The 16,876-nt window shown below is 45.7% G+C and overlaps 1 protein-coding gene across 3 annotated transcripts in view; it reads left to right on the forward strand.

Annotated features, from left to right (window-relative positions):
• Positions 1 to 16,876, forward strand: part of LOC126167629 (protein yippee-like 2) — a 685,352-nt gene that overhangs the window by 631,533 nt on the left and 36,943 nt on the right. The window lies entirely within an intron of this gene.

Consider the following 16,876-nt stretch of genomic DNA (forward strand, 5'->3'; position numbering starts at 1 on the left):
CCAACCGGCACCACATCTATTAGTGCATCCCCTGGCGGACCCAGCTCGCTAAGCACGACGAACTCAGCTTCAGAGATGAATTTCACCATTCAATAGTTTTGTCAATTTCGTGCCGTATTCACCAGGAATAATGTCTATTAGGATTATTGTATTCCGTTTCTTCTCACATTTCATTTCTCAGTTTTTCCCCGTGTCGATTCACGTTTCTGTTCGGGTCCTAGTGCGTATTACCAAGCACAAATGTTCGAGCTCTTCTTAGCACCACTACCATTATCTGTTGACATCTACACCACATCTGCCTTCTACTCGGCATGTCGGTGATGTTTATACACTACTGGCCATTAAAATTGTTACACCAAGAAGAAATGATAAACGGGTATTCATTGGACAAATATTTTATACTAGAACTGACAAGTGATTACATTTTCACGCAATTTGGGTGCACAGATCCAGAGAAATCAGTACCCAGAACAACCACCTATGGCCGTAATAACGGCCGTGATACGCCTGGGCATTGAGTCAAACAGAGCTTGGATGGCGTGTACAGGTACAGCTGCCCATGCAGCTTCAACACGATACCACAGTTCATCAAGAGTAGTGACTGCTGTGTTGTGACGAGCCAGTTGCTCGGCCACCATTGACCAGACGTTTTCAGCTGGTGAGAGGTCTGGAGAATGTGGTGGCTAGGGCAGCAGTCGAACATTTTCTGTATCCAGAGAGGACCTGCAACATGTGGTCGTGCATTATCCTGCTCAAATGTAGGGTTTCGCAGGCATCGAATGAAGGGTAGAGCCGCAGGTCGTAGCACATCTGAAATGTAACGTCCACTGTTCAAAGTGCCTTCAATGCGAACAAGAGGTGACCGAGACGTGTAATCAATGGCACCCCATACCATCATGCCGGGTGATACGACAGTAGGCTGATGACGAATACACGCTTCCAATGAGGTTCACCGCGATGTCGCCAATCACGGATGCGACCATCATGATGCTGTAAACAGAACCTGGATTCATCCAAAAAAATGACGTTTTGCCATTCGTGCACCCAGGTTCGTCGTTGAGTACACCATCGAAGGCGCTCCTGTCAGTGATGCAGCGTCAAGGGTAACCGCAGCCATGGTCTCCGAGCTGATAGTCCATACTGCTGCAAACGTCGTCGAACTGTTCGTGCAGATGGTTGTTGTCTTGCAAACGTCCCGATCTGTTGACTCAGGGATCGAGACGTGGCTGCACGATCCGTTACAGCCATGCGGATAAGATGCCTGTCATCTCGATTGCTAGTGATACGAGGCCGTTGGGATCCAGCACGGCGTTCCGCATTACCTTCCTGAACCCACCGATTCCATATTCTGCTACCAGTCATTGGACCTCGACTAACGCAGCAATGTCGCGATACGATAAACCGCAAACGCGATAGGCTACAATCCGACTTTTATCAAAGTCGGAAACGTGATGGTAAGCATTTCTCCTCCTTACACGAGGCATCACAACAACGTTTCACCAGGCAACGCCGGTCAACTGCTGTTTGTGCATGAGAAATCGGTTGGAAACTTTCCTCATGTCAGCACGTAGTAGGTGTCGCCACCGGCGCCAACCTTGTTTGAATGCTCTGAAAAGCTAATCATTTGCATATCACAGCATCTTCTTCCTCTCGGTTAAATTTCGCCTCTGTAGCACGTAATCTGCGTAGAGTAGCAATTTTAATGGCCGGTAGTGTATTTCCGGCATGTAACATTTCACCTCTCTGTTCCTCAGTATTGCCAATTTTGAATGATTCTTTCTCCCACACTTGACCTCCAGATCGACATCCAAAATATCAGCCATGTGTATTGAAACCCCCCAACTGTCTTCACGAGTGTTACTTAAATTTTGCGGTTTATAGCGAAAAACAGACGTATCTGTATGTTACGACGCACACGTAGAGTGGAGTGCTTTGTCTGGGCTGCAGGTCACTGGGAACTTTTCATTCCAACGTATAATTAAACGTACTAGTGTTTCAAATGTGATGATCAGTTCTGATTATGCCTAGACTATGAGGAGTTCCGCCATGCTTTCCACCAATGGAAGTGGAGGTCATGGAGGTAGTTGTCGGTCTATGTGCGATGTTTCTCCCACAAAGAACAGATTCCACTGATGACAGTAAGGTAGTGAGGTAATGCTCCGCCTGTAACGACCGCTTTGCCTATAAGGCGCTAAACGCTAATCTCCCTACATCTCCATCCATCCATCCATGCATTTATCCATCATATTGGCCCACGGCCGTGATTTATTGTAAAGACATGAAAGTAACCAGAATACAGGCGTCAATACGTCAAGTGTTAGTACAGTTACGAGTGACCCTAAGTAAACAAGTTCACAACAATTAATCAGTAGCACAAACATTTGTAAGGTACTCCTTATTTGCAGAGAAGAGCCCATTTTATTTTAGTTCCTTTTGTATCCCTCCTGGAAGGCGGCGCGTGGGTAGGACCAGGACAAGGTGAAAATCTGTCGGTACTGCAGTATGAATTAAAATCACCTTTACTTTAGCAACAAGAGTAATACATAACTTTGCCCTGAGGTGCGAAGCTGAAGCGAAGTGTCCCGGCCGTCTGCTCTTCATCAAATGGGCTGAAACTGGAGCGCGTAGATCTGCACAGCACCGACTAGAGGGCGCTGTCGTCGGTGTCTGTCGTAGTGCCAACCTAATAACTTTTAATACGCCGTGGTATCGTTGCTATCGATACCACAGTTCCAGTTTTCTATTTCACACACGAGAAGCGAATGTATCAGCGCTGCAGTATGTAGGGTGTAAGGAGCGAGCGGTGGGCTCGCTTTCAGAGCCAGTGGGGTGGGGTGAGGTGCCGACGCAGAAATCGCTCGTGACGTCAGCAAAGACATACGTAGGGAAACTACATTTATTCTGGTACGAATCAAGTAATTGTTATTAATAAATATTTGCTTACTAAAGTTGCCTTTTGTCACTCAGACATTAGGAGTAGTGCACGGGTCATGAATACCATCTTTCAGTAATTTTACAATGCCATGAAACGTTGATATTAACAAATAAATGAATAAGTTTGGAATAGCCGATGATGTACGGTGTTACACGAACTATGCCGACTGTACGCTCAGGGCACAGTGAGTGCGCCGTTGTCGGCAGTCATCGTTCGGACGGCTTTCGATCTAGTCGTGCAGTAGACCATGCTCTCGTACTATTAGTTTGTAATCAGTGTGAACAAGTTGATTTTACGGTGTTTCTTAAATAAACGCACCATAATGACATCTCGCGGAAGAATTATTTGCACAAAAAAAGCTGCATCTCGCTTCATTACGTAAAACATCCACAGTAGTACTGCACGTTCGTAAGCCGATACCGCCGCTACGGCTCTGCAAGAGGACATAAAACTAAGAGAGCATCTCCACATATCAGGTAGGTAGAATACTTTCGTGGCGGCTAAGTCAGTTCGATAACGGACTGGCGTAATTACCGCAAAACTGGGTGGGAAAGCAAGGTCGGTTTTACTGTACGTCCCTTACACCACCATCTACGGCCTCACCGACTAAACGGAGACATTTCTGAAGGTTTAGTACGAGTGGGAGGTTCCCGCGCAGTCAGTCCATATAGTTCCGCAAACGTAGTCCAGATAGCGCAGGGGTCGTCATCCGCAGTGCAGTTCGGCGGATAAATTGAATGAGCAGCATGGTGAGTGATTACCGCAAAGTGCGTAGGCTACAAAGGCGATTTTTAACGGTAGAGTAACGTGACAACTGAGGTGACTCCCACCGTACTATCTGGTCTTGATCAGCGGTGCGCTGCTCTCTGTTGAGTCTTCCCAGATCATGCCCGTTGCTGAACGATATCGATATCGCTACCATCCGTCCATCCAAAATAAGGCTAAAAGTTTCATTGAGTAGCTATATCTGACATCCAGAGGAGGAGTATGTGTGACTATCCTGTCCGGAATGTGCTGGGTTGTTATCGTGGAGCAATAACACCCTCTCCCGCAGTGCTTTGAGTCATTCGTAAAAATCTTCTGTAGATTTAGGTAGTACGCTCCTGTTACGTTTTACCCCTCACTAACGTAATATCGCAGCACCACCCCGGGGCAGTCTCAAAGAGCACTGTACATCGTTTGTTCGACTGCATACCTATGGACTATCGCTTCAGTTGTGCGACTGGATACCTGATTTGCTGTCAAAAGGTCACAGTACTTAGTAGACGACGGAAAACCATCGAGTAAAAGTGATTCTCAGCGTTCCCCAATGAAGTTTATAGACTCTCTGCTGTTCCCAATCTATATAAATGTTTTAGGAGAAAATCTATCCAGCCCTCTTAAATTGTTTGTAGATGATGCTACCAAATGGTTCAAATGGCTCTGAGCACTATGGGACTTAACATCTGAGGTCATCAGTCCCCTAGAACTTAGAACTACTTAAACCTAACTAACCTAAGGACATCACACACATCCACGCCCGAGGCAGGATTCGAACCTGCGACCGTAGCAGTCGCGATGTTCCGGACTGAAACACCTAGAACCGCTCGGCCACCTCAGCCGGCTGATGCTATCATTTGCCGTCTAGTAAAGTCATTAGCAACCCCAAAAGCAATTGCAAAATGACTTAGACACTATATCTGTTTGGTGCGAAAAGTGACAGTTGTCTGAATAAGGAAAAATGTGAGGTCATCCACTTGAGTGCGAAAAGATATCTGTTAAATTTAGGTTACACGATAAATCATGCAAATTTATAGGCTTGAAATTCAAGTAAATACCTAGTAATTGCAGTTACAAACAATTTAAATTGCGACGATAATTTAGATTATGTTGGGGAAGGCAACCAAAGACTGCGTTTTATTGGTAGATCACTTAGAAGATGCAACACGTCTACTTAAGCGACTGTCTACTCGTTTCTCCGACCTCTGTTACAGTATTGTCGTGGGGTATGCGATCCTAACCAGATATGATTAACGGAAGACATCGAAGACGTCCAAAGAAGGGAAGCTCGTTTTGAACTGGCCCGTAATAGAGGAGAGAGTGTCACGGGTATTTTAAGCTAATTAGGGGTGACAGCCATTAAAACAAAGGCTTTTAGGTTGTGGTGAGATATTTTTACGAATTATTTTTTTCCAACTTTTTTATCTGAATGTGAAAATATTTTATTGTTCCTAACCTACTTAGGGGAGAATGATCATCGTTTTAAAAAAAAACAGGAATCTGAGTTCGTACAGAAATACTTAAATGTTCATTCTTCCCTGGCGCTGTTTGAGAGTGGAACACTGAAGAAATTGAAGGTTGTTCGAAGAACCCGCTGCCGGGAACTTAAGAGTGAATTGCAGAGCAGTTACGTACATGTCAGTGGATAGTTGGATCTTCGTCCCTTTCGGCGGTGGTGAATGCGTATACTTCTGCTGCTCCCTATGCTCCTTGGTCTCAGAACTGTAGTGTGATGTCCCAGCACTCTCCCATGGTGAGAGGCAGCTAAAACGTCATCACAAGTGACCTGGCACAACTGCAAGATTTCCGCGGCTCTCTCGTTCCTCGGTCTTTCTGAACGGTAGTGAGGAGTCGAGGAAGGTTCGTCATGTTCAGAATGTCGTGCAAGATGTTGAAAAGCCATCCACAACTAATTTTTCTTTTTTCCACTGTCTTCTTCTTTTTGATGCATTGCTCTGCAACCACCAGCGTGTCCGCTTTTCATGCAGTTACCAGTTCTTTACAGAGAGGTGATCTGTTACTTCGGCCTTGGTCATTCAGACTCGTGTGACAACATTGGAAGAGTATGTGGCACCTAAACACTGTGTTACATTATGGTGCTCCACTCTTCCACCAAATCACCATTGACTGTTGCGATTTTATTGCTCTTCAAATGAGGAAAATCTAGTTACCACACTGATACTCCACTCGATCAGTGGGCTTGGACTTTTCGGTGCGTACCAGGGCTTCAGACAGACGTTTGAAAAGTAAAAAAAATTACTATTTAACTTTATTTTGTCTAGGTGATAATTGAAACCTTGAGGACCCCTGGCATGCTGTTCTGTACACAGATTCAGAAACGACACTCCATGAGACGAGGCGTGATGTGTTCACCTTCAAGATCTCAGCGATTCAGTGGTTGATAATTCGTAGTAACTAAAACAGTCCTTGATTGCAAATTTATTTATTTCATTCAATTAGCCTGCCGGAGTCGCCGAGCGGTTCTAGGCGCTTCAGTCTGGAACCGCGCGACCGCTACGGTCGCAGGTTCGAATCCTGCCTCGGGCATGGATGTTTGTGATGTCCTTAGGTTAGTCAGGTTTAAGTAGTTCTAAGTCTAGGGGACTGATGACCTCAGCTGTTCAGTCCCATAGTGCTCAGAGCCATTTTTTCATTCAATTACTAATTTCGATCGTCACGATTATCATCATATTAATTTGTCATCTTAAACTTGGCTAAAAATTTTGTCATTTCCTTTTACTAAGTTTAAGTGGTGTAATGTACCCCTTAGTGACAAAAAAGAAGTAGAATGGATGAAATGAAAATGCTTGTAGTTAATGCTTCCAGAAGCTAATTGTTCGGAAGTGGGATGCGCAGCAGTGACCGCAACTGCAGTAAAACGAAGAAATATATCTCATTAGAATTTAAATTTCCGTTGACATTATACCTCCCACTTAAACAAAATGGCTCTGTTATGTACTGTTACCATTCTTTCGTTTGGGATGCGGAGTCGTTATTGGGGAGCGGAAAAGCTTGATAACGGCGGGCCATGATGATATGATGTATAATGCAACAGAATAAAGTACATTACCACAAAGAAAAGACAGTAATCGGACTTAAAGATACAAGGAATTGACATTCAATAACATCTTTTTTCTGGGTTTGTGACCGCATTGTCAATATATATAAACTACCGACGTTTCGGTCCCTGTTTGAAGCGACCTTTTTCAGGGTGTTTTTGTAAGTCACTTGCAACAGGGACGGAAATTTTAGTAGTTTTATATATATTGACAACGCGGTCACAAACCCATAAATTTTTTATTGAATGTGACAATGGCCGCGAAAGCCTACATTTATATTTAACAAGAAGTTTAGATTGCGAGGTTCGACTTACGAAAGACTGTAAGTGTGCACGCAATAGCATGCGGGTGGCGCGCAGTCGACAGTCACCAAATCACTCGCTTACCAGCATCATAAAAAATGAAAAAAAGGCTTTACATATTTCAGTGGTGGACTTCCCTAATAAATAAAACATAGCTCAGGTTAAATACTTCTGTATTAATGACAATATTGAAGAGAACAAGAAAACGGCATGCATAGGTTCTGCAAGATGTTAGACGAAAGAGTGTCAAGAAGAAAGCTATATTCCTTACAGATGACAATCAAAATTCAGCCATAGATACATTCAGTACAACGATATGAGTCGGCTAGAACTTCAGAATTATCAATTCGATGAAACTGCGAGCTATATTAATTTATTTTTATTTTTTTTATTTTATTTTATTTTATTTTTATTTTTTTTTTTTTTTTTTTTTTGGTCATCAGTCTACTGACTGGTTTGATGCGGCCCGCCACGAATTCCTTTCCTGTGCTAACCTCTTCATCTCAGAATAGCAGTTGCAACCTACGTCCTCAATTATTTGCTTGACGTATTCCAATCTCTGTCTTGCTCTACAGTTCTTGCCATCTACAGCTCCCTCTAGTACCATGGAAGTCATTCCCTCATGTCTTAGCAGATGTCCTATCATCCTGTCCCTTCTCCCTATCAGTGTTTCCCACATATTCCTTTCCTCTCCGATTCTGCGTAGAACCTCCTCATTCCTTACCTTAATTTATTACCGGAGGCAGAATCTTTTCAGTGACAAATCTAAAGTGTTCAGTGAGAAAAATTTACGTGTGCAACAATGAGAATGCAGTGGGAATTTATTCACATCTGTTTTGGACGAATGTTAAGGAAACGAACACTCCAAACCGACATTTCACGTAAGTCACATCCAATGAAAATCTGTAACGCAACCATCTGTGTGTGGCGTGCTTATAATTATTTATATTTTAGGACAATTAAGCTGTAAAAAATGCACCACATGTTATAAGGAATCATAACGATTCGAAACCGGTAACGGTACGCTTTGAATAAAGGAACTGAACGTAAATTTGTGGCTGGTTGCTATCCCAACGCCATCATTTGTCTTCAAATAACAGCCACGGTCTCCAACCATGTCAACATATGAGAAAATTGCAGATCTATAACTTATGATATTGTGACGATCGAAACCGGTAACTGATTTAAATAGAGAAATTAGCGATCAAAGACTGTTTTTGTTTTTTGTATATTTGTAGGAGGACTTTGTATCCACATTTGTGATGGCATACGCGACAAAAATAACGAAGAGTGTCCTTCTATAGGCAACCAAAACCTTGGAGATCAAGCTGTGCTTCAGGATCTGCTTTGACGAATAAATTAAGTTAGCTGAAATTCGCTAGGTGGGTTTTGTTGTTGATTCTTCGATGTACTGGATACTCCAAAACTTGTGAACGTCAGTTCGGAAGTACGGCTCGCATTCGGGAGGACGTCGGTTCAATCCCGTCTCCGGCCATCCTGATTTAGGTTTTCCGTGATTTCCCTAAATCTGTTCAGGCAAATGCCGGGATAGTTCCTTTGAAAGGGCACGGCCGATTTCCTTCCCTCACCCGAGCTTGCGCTCCGTCTCTAATGACCTCGTTGTCGACGGGACGTTAAACACTAATCTCCTCCTCCTCTGAAGTACGGGACAGCCTGAAGCACGCGTGTTTCTTCTGACAGCAGCGCTCTGTTGCCTCGTTCCGTCCTTGCGGCCGCCCCTCGCCGTCTTTTCTGGTGCAGTGCGCCGTGTTCTATATGCGGCCGTAGCGTGTACACAGCGCGCGCAGAAATAGCCGGCGCATTCCGGCCGGCCGTGCAGCATGGGCGCCGCCGGTTCGAGCGTGGGCGGCGGGCTCCGGGAGAAACCTCCGGCGCCGCTGCGCCGTCAGAGTCCCGGTGAGACGAGTCAGGTTTCATTCCCAGTGTTTCTGTCCCGTGATTGGTGTCTGGCTGGGCTAGCGCTGTTTACGATATTCGCTAGTGGTTCAGATGGTATTACTATAAAAGTATCATCTACTGAATGTAGCTGTGTGCAGCAGCTTGTGACCATCAGAACCGCGGAAGTGTTTGGTTAGTTATATTCCACTGAATGATTGATGTTATTATTGTTATTTTGCATGATAGTTATTGGACGGTAAATTTATTTATTGCTTAAATATTTCAAAATTAATTATTTCAGTCCATAAAAAGAAGTCACGTGTACAAAGAATATTTTGAAAACAGGTACATGTATTTCTATAAATCTCCGCCTCTAAAATCATTAATATATCACCTGAAAGCATGTGAGCATAAAAGAGATTATTCTGCCCTCCAGAAAAAACTCTGGTCGGAAAGGGTTAACATCTGAGGTCATCAGTCCCCTATACTTCGAACTACTTAAATCTAACTAACCTAAGGACATCACACATCTCCATGCCCGAGATAGGATTCGAACCTGCGACCGTAGCAGCCGCGTGGTTCCGGACTTAAGCGCCTCGAACCGCTCGGCCACAGCGGCCGGCTTCACTAGTGTGAAATAAAAAAAAAGAGGACAACATGTCTACTTCGACCCAGATACGAGAAATCTTGTTGACACCCTGTTTAGGAGGTATACAATAAACGATTACACCGACAGGGCGATATGCAATCGGCAGGGCGTGAGAAATGTGAGCGCTAATATCCTGTATACTCTCCTTTTGCAGCAATGTAGGCTACAATTCTCCCATGGAGACAATCGTAGAGGTGACGAATGCGGAATAGCCTGCCGTGCAATTTTCGCCTGGTGCGTCAGCTGGGCCAGATTTCCTGCCGGTTTTGCAGACAGCGCAACACTACGTTCCATGCAGTCCCAAACGTGTTCAACGGGGGACAGATGTGGGATTCGTGCTGGCCAGGATAATTGACACGCATTTGACGTTGGAAAGGCACATCGCCTTGTTGATGCACGAACGGTAGTAAGACGGGTGGAATGATGATTTGGATGCACCGTGCACTGCTCAGAGCTCCCTCTACGATGAGAACGGCCATTGTGCCAGGTGTTGGCCTTTTGCGCCTCTGTCGTATACGATGGTGTACACCCCCCCCACCCTCCCCCCACCCCCCGCAAAAAAAAAAACCGGAATAACATTGCCGTCGGCTGAGCTTGCGTATTACGCGTTTTTGCCGCTAGGTGTGTAGCGCAACTCATTGCCAGTTCAGTACCGCCTGTGTTGCCGACCTGGTTTGTTGTGTTCAACTGCAGTGACTATTTTTGCTAGTGCTGTTTTGTTCTTGTTTCGTTTTTTTTATGATGGCAAGTCTAAGTGAACAGTGTGCAGCCGTGAAATTTCCTTTCTTGCTCGGTAAAAATGCTGCTGAAACTGTTTTAATGTTGTAAACAGCTTACCAAGATGACCTTATGAAAAAAACTAAAGTGTACGAGTGGTTTGGTCGAATTAAAAATGGCGACATGTCGTTTTAGACGTCCATCAATTGCCCGAATCTATGAAAATATTGAAAAAATTCGAGAACTTGTGCTCACATACCTTCGTCAGATGATTGATCAACTGTCAGAGATTAATGGATTACCTTGAAGCTCGGTTCAGCGAATGTTAACGAAAGATTTGGCAATGAAAAAGACTGCTGCCAAGTTTGTTCCTCGGGTTCTGATCGACAATCAAAAGGAACGTAGAGTTTTTGGTTAATATGATAAGGCTCCTCTGTTCCACGCACCGTACTTGACCGAGCGAAGTGGCGCAGTGGTTAGCACACTGGACTCGCATTCGGGAGGACGACGATTCAATCCCGCGTCCAGCCATCTTGATTTAGGTTTTCCGTGAGTTCCCTAAATCGCTACAGGCAAATGCCGGGACGGTTTCCTTTGAAAGGGCACGGCCGACATCCTTCCCGACCCATCCCTAATCCAATGAGACCGCTGACCTCGCTGTCTGGTCTCCTCCCCCATACAACCCAACCCAACCAACGTACTCGCCTGACCTGGCTCCGTGTGACTTGTTCTTATTTCCACACATGAAACGAGACATGGAATGACGCCGATTTGACAATATTGAAGAACAAAAAAACGAGGGAGGAACCGTCAATCATTGCTTAAGATAACTAGAAAAAAAAGTTTAGAATAATGGAAACACGTGTGGGACAAACGTATTAGTTATAATGAAGACTATTTTGTAGGGGATAAGGTTGTTTTGTAAACAATTCGTGAATATATAGCTTTTACAAAACAATTCGGTTTTTTGGGTACCTCGTACTTTCCAGACGCTGATCTCGCCTGCGTGACGCCACACACGCGTACGATCATCATTGGCACCGAGGCAGAAGAGACTCTCGTCCCTGAAGACAGAGTCTCCTTTCGTCTTTCCGTGAACACGATGTTAGGGCTTGGACAGAAGACGCCCAACAACACGCAGGATCGTACGCCTGCTTGACGGAAATTATTACGAATGGTCTTCGCTGATACTCGAGGAGCAAGAGTGCATCTATTTGTCGCCGCAATCCGCACCCAGGCTGTGAAAACATCGATGCACTGTGGAGACTTCTCACCCCACGTGTAGCGCAGTTCTGCGGTATGACCACCCAACCTCCCGCAGAGCCACTATACGCCTTCGCTTCGACTCCGTTATTTGCACAAACGGTTCACATCCACACTATCGCGGCATGTCAGCAATAATGCAGACGTCGACGGAGCTCCGTATGTCCCGGCAAACTGGCTCTGGAAGTGAACAACTACTGCCAAGTTTTCGTTATTCCACGGATCATCGCTTTAAGTGCGCACACGTGCAAGCATGACGTGCCATATAGTCACTTGCGTCAAGGAGCTCTTTTTGTTCATTTTCCAGTTGTGCATCGTAGTGATCGGGCAACTGAAACGTCTGTAGCTCCGTCAGGCTATTCATAAGTGACGTAGTTCTATGCAAGAAAACTTCTTTATAAATGCATGGAGGCTTAGGGATTATCAGCACCTAGTGCAAATGCTGGTATCTGACTAAACACATACTGGTGGCCTTAAAAGCTGCAACACCGGGAAGGATAGCAAATAACAAAATTTTATTTATTGCGCATATACAGTATTGTTGGAAGAATACAAGATTTATTTTGTCCGTGATTTGGGGTTGTACAAGGTGTGAAATTTAGTAAACAGAGCTACAACTTATGGCGGTAATAACAGCTCGCAGCTGACTCACCATCGAGCCAAACTTAGATGTAGAGATACGGTTACGTCATTCAATGTTGGCACAGTTCATCAATCATAGTATCTGACGTGTGGTGGCATGCCAGTCTCGACAATTCACACCGTCGAGTCTCATTGACGTGACCCATCTGTCAAAAGCGTGAATAACCACCACCTGCAATGCGGGCTGCCGCGAAATGTGCAGGAATGTTGTAGTGAGGTTCTGGAACATACCAGCAAGGATTTCGTGCGATTCCGACTCCCGTGCTGTGGCTATTTCCACGAGGTTTCTCGATTGAGAATTCATAGCGCGAACAACTCTATTGAGGTGGTCCCACAGACCCCCGATTGATTTCATATCCGTAGAGTTTGGTGACCAGAGGAATACGGTGCGTGCTCTTCGAACTATGTACATACACTGTGAGCTGTGTGACACGTCCCATTGTCCTGCTGGTAGGTGCCATCAAGCCGAGCAAGAACAAAGTGCATGTAGGGATGGACATGGGCATCAAAGATAGATACGAGGCTTGGAACTTTAATAGTGGCAGCTATTTATTTACAGCTCGTACGAAATATATACGTCTTTCAAAGTTGCACTGACCTTCAAAGTAGTCACCAGCATCGTGTGTAACCCGTTGCTAGCGATGTGGAAGACGTAGTATACTCTTAGCAGTGCCAGTTGTGTTAACAGTTCGAGCGGCGCGGTCTATTGCCCGACGAATTTGTAGCAGTTCTGAAGCGAATGCTGTGAAGTGTTTCCTTCAGTTGAGAATTCGAGTTGAACTTACAAGGGCAAGTCAGAGGAGTGCAGTAGGTGGTATAGCACTTAGCAGCCCCATCAGTCACACAAATCAGTAACAGCTTGCACTGTACATGCTTGAGCACTGTCCTGCAAAATGATTGTCAGGTCCTGCAGAAAGTGTCATCACTTCTAAGCTGGTCGTAAGTTGTGTTCCAAAAATGAACAGCATTTGAGGCCTTGTGGGCCACTTTGGAGAGAAGAGTCTTCGTCGCCATCCACCTCCAGCATCGTCCAGTTAAATTTGCCAATGTTTCGCATGAAGAATGGAATAAAATTTCATTGAAAAGCATACAGGACCTGTACATATCCAGTCTGCGACGACTGGATGATCTTCTGAATGACGCCGGTTTTCCTCCACCGTATTAGACGAGCACAGACTCAAAGGAAGGCCTCGGCGCCTGTTGGTGACGTCACGTCAGCTAGGCACGGCGAACGCCAGGTCTGTTGCAGGAAGAAACGCCTGGGCGTGCTTATCACTATAAATCTCTTACTTTTCGACAAAATGTTTGGTATTGTTTTGGATTCTGCAGTGTTATTTGGATGAAAGATTTTCTTACTATCGTATAGCTACAAATGAATATCATAGTTCTGTATTACTGAATCTTGTCGAAACAAACGTAGATCAATATGAGAAGATGCTTTGCTCCATTGCAAGCTTCGGAAATTTTACGTTCAAGTAACTATATTTACTTGATCCATTTTGCTATCGAAACTTACATCAACTCCCTTACAATTAACTCGTTTCTTTTATTTATTTATTTATTTTCGTTTGACATCGTCACTGGAAATGTGAACTAATTTACATGTGTAAATGTCCAACTGTTTCCAGTCATTAGATTACAATCGTTTTCAACGAAAGGAATTCTAAACAGGAAACAAAATACACTCCTGGAAATGGAAAAAAGAACACATTGACACCGGTGTGTCAGACCCACCATACTTGCTCCGGACACTGCGAGAGGGCTGTACAAGCAATGATCACACGCACGGCACAGCGGACACACCAGGAACCGCGGTGTTGGCCGTCGAATGGCGCTAGCTGCGCAGCATTTGTGCACCGCCGCCGTCAGTGTCAGCCAGTTTGCCGTGGCATACGGAGCTCCATCGCAGTCTTTAACACTGGTAGCATGCCGCGACAGCGTGGACGTGAACCGTATGTGCAGTTGACGGACTTTGAGCGAGGGCGTATAGTGGGCATGCGGGAGGCCGGGTGGACGTACCGCCGAATTGCTCAACACGTGGGGCGTGAGGTCTCCACAGTACATCGATGTTGTCGCCAGTGGTCGGCGGAAGGTGCACGTGCCCGTCGACCTGGGACCGGACCGCAGCGACGCACGGATGCACGCCAAGACCGTAGGATCCTACGCAGTGCCGTAGGGGACCGCACCGCCACTTCCCAGCAAATTAGGGACACTGTTGCTCCTGGGGTATCGGCGAGGACCATTCGCAACCGTCTCCATGAAGCTGGGCTACGGTCCCGCACACCGTTACGCCGTCTTCCGCTCACGCCCCAACATCGTGCAGCCCGCCTCCAGTGGTGTCGCGACAGGCGTGAATGGAGGGACGAATGGAGACGTGTCGTCTTCAGCGATGAGAGTCGCTTCTGCCTTGGTGCCAATGATGGTCGTATGCGTGTTTGGCGCCGTGCAGGTGAGCGCCACAATCAGGACTGCATACGACCGAGGCACACAGGGCCAACACCCGGCATCATGGTGTGGGGAGCGATCTCCTACACTGGCCGTACACCACTGGTGATCGTCGAGGGGACACTGAATAGTGCACGGTACATCCAAACCGTCATCGAACCCATCGTTCTACCATTCCTAGACCGGCAAGGGAATTTGCTGTTCCAACAGGACAATGCACGTCCGCATGTATCCCGTGCCACCCAACGTGCTCTAGAAGGTGTAAGTCAACTACCCTGGCCAGCAAGATCTCCGGATCTGTCCCCCATTGAGCATTTTTGGGACTGGATGAAGCGTCGTCTCACGCGGTCTGCACGTCCAGCACGAACGCTGGTCCAACTGAGGCGCCAGGTGGAAATGGCATGGCAAGCCGTTCCACAGGACTACATCCAGCATCTCTACGATCGTCTCCATGAGAGAATAGCAGCCTGCATTGCTGCGAAAGGTGGATATACACTGTACTAGTGCCGACATTGTGCATGCTCTGTTGCCTGTGTCTATGTGCCTGTGGTTCTGTCAGTGTGATCATGTGATGTATCTGACCCCAGGAATGTGTCAATAAAGTTTCCCCTTCCTGGGACAATGAATTCACGGTGTTCTTATTTCAATTTCCAGGAGTGTAGCTTCACACATCGAAAATACTGCTGAGCTTAATGTTTTTTAAACATGCACATTAGGAAAGATAAATATTCCCCTCTTGCAACTGAAAGGAGAAACTTAATAAAATAAAAAATTTTATTTGATAAAACAAGTATCTCTCTTTTGCCTCTTCTTCTGTCCCCCACTCCCTCCCCCAACGTGTACAATCGCAAGATATTTCATCAACATTCAGTGCTCCTCACCCCATAGTCAACCAAGATACCTAAAGAAGAGCACCAATATGTTCACAGTTTCTTGTAAAAGCAACCCAGTACAAACGTAACTTCCTCAGATTTACAAATAAGGTAAAGAAACACGAATTCTGTTGCTGCTGGACCATGAAGTTGTTTTTGTATGTCAGTCTTTAAAACAGGTGGAAATTTAAGTTCAGGAGTACACTATTTGTTAAGAAGTGTAATGAATTGCACAATTAATTGATTGCAGCAATCTCAGAACAATGTGCGTTGGTCAACTACCGCCAATTGTTTCGTATTTTCCTGTGTCAGAGAGGAAGACACCACCGTTATGAGTATGCCTGCAATAGACCTGGCGTTCGCCGTGCCTAGCTGACGTGACGTCACGAATAAGCGCCGAGGCCTTCGTTTGAGTCGGTGTTGATTAGACACAGTGGTGTGTTGTGTTTTTGGTGTTTCCATATTTTTGTCCATGACATGTAGGTGGCGTAACTCCTACCTGCTTTTTGCGTATGACCATTAACAGCCCAATAAAACTTCCTTAGAGTACTTGCTCAGTTACTTTTCGTGTGTAACGACGTCGCCTCTTTAACAATGACATGTCGACTTCTAACTGCAAGGCATCTCTGGATATAGGCACAATAGTAAGACCACTTCCAGGAGGGGTCCTGCCAAAATAGTGATGTAGAATGCTCCGCAATATGATGATGATTATGATACTGATGATAAGACAAAAATTAGATATTTCCTTTTATCATTCCCAAAGGGGCTGCCCCTCAGTCAATGTCGAAAGTTCGCAAGCCATTACATGCGGCAAGTTGGTCGGCTTCCAGGTGCCTGCGACCGCAAGAGCGCGTGGTCTCTGGGCGTTTGCCAGAGCAGGTGGCTATGCCACGCCGGGTCCCGTGACCTGAAATAACACTGCATCTCTTCGTCCTGCTCCCGGTTCAGCTGTCCGCGCATGTACTAGTTATCAAAGCTCACGAGGCGAAATATTAATTACCCCCTTACAAGAACACACTGCTCGCTTGGCTGTACTGTAGACGCATTACCTCTGCTTCCAAATGGTCATGAGTGAAGTGGTGTGTGTGTGTGTGTGTGTGTGTGTATGTGGGGGGTGGGGTGGGGGTGCGTGTCTGCGCCTCCTGTTGTGTGGAATCAACGCAGTAAAATGTATCGATAAGGGGACGCGACAGAATGTAGAAAGGAGCTACCGTCTTTGGACGTGTCTATGACCACACCTTTTAATGAAGTTACCCGATTTGTTGGTGTATCCGTGCGGACTGTCGGACGTGTCTGCAAAGGATGCCTTCAAATGGCTCTGAGCACTATGG

Source organism: Schistocerca cancellata, chromosome 1 (genome assembly GCF_023864275.1).
Source record: "Schistocerca cancellata isolate TAMUIC-IGC-003103 chromosome 1, iqSchCanc2.1, whole genome shotgun sequence".
Taxonomy (NCBI): domain Eukaryota; kingdom Metazoa; phylum Arthropoda; class Insecta; order Orthoptera; family Acrididae; genus Schistocerca; species Schistocerca cancellata.